This window comes from Gossypium hirsutum, chromosome A03 (genome assembly GCF_007990345.1).
Source record: "Gossypium hirsutum isolate 1008001.06 chromosome A03, Gossypium_hirsutum_v2.1, whole genome shotgun sequence".
NCBI lineage: Eukaryota > Viridiplantae > Streptophyta > Magnoliopsida > Malvales > Malvaceae > Gossypium > Gossypium hirsutum.
The window spans coordinates 18,336,541-18,337,182 of NC_053426.1; the positions used below are offsets into that span (position 1 = coordinate 18,336,541).

The 642-nt window shown below is 35.7% G+C and overlaps 1 non-coding gene across 1 annotated transcript; it reads right to left on the reverse strand.

Moving 5' to 3' along the window:
• Positions 1–114: 114 nt before the first annotated feature.
• LOC121226530 (small nucleolar RNA R71) lies at positions 115–221 on the reverse strand. The gene has a single exon (XR_005924311.1). It is a non-coding gene; the product is annotated as a small nucleolar RNA R71 (small nucleolar RNA).
• Positions 222–642: the final 421 nt, after the last annotated feature.

Genomic DNA, 642 nt, shown 5'->3' on the forward strand with positions numbered 1-642 from the left:
TTAAGGAACAAATCTAAACAGTGGTTGAACTCATTACCACGAGGGTCAATTACTACTTGGGAACAAATGACTGAAAAATTTTTACTAAAATATTTTCTGCTGGCTAAAACGGCTAAATTATGTAATGATATCTCTTCTTTTGTACAGATGGATTTAGAAACACTTTACAATGCATGGGAGAGATACAAGGACTTACTGAGAAGGTGCCCTCACCATAGGTTACCATCAACAATAAAACACTAGAAGATGCCTATGAATTTATAGAGGAGATGTCACTGAATAACTATCAGTGGCAAGTCATAAGGACAAAGCCAACGAAAACAGCCAGCGTTTATAACGTCGATTCGATCACCATACTCTCTAATCAGATAGAACTTCTCAATAAGAAGATTGATGGTTTTCTTAGTTCTTCACAGGTACATCCTGTAATAAGATATGACTCAAGTGGAGGAGGTGTTCATATAGAATATCAATCCTTCAATCCTACAATCGAAAATGAGCAAATCAATTATATAGGTAATAATCCTCGAACTCAAAATAATCCTTATAGTAACACTTACAATGCAGGTTAGAGGAATCATCCAAATTTTTCATGGGGAGGATAAGGAAATCAATGAAATCAAAGGGCACCATCTCCCCAAA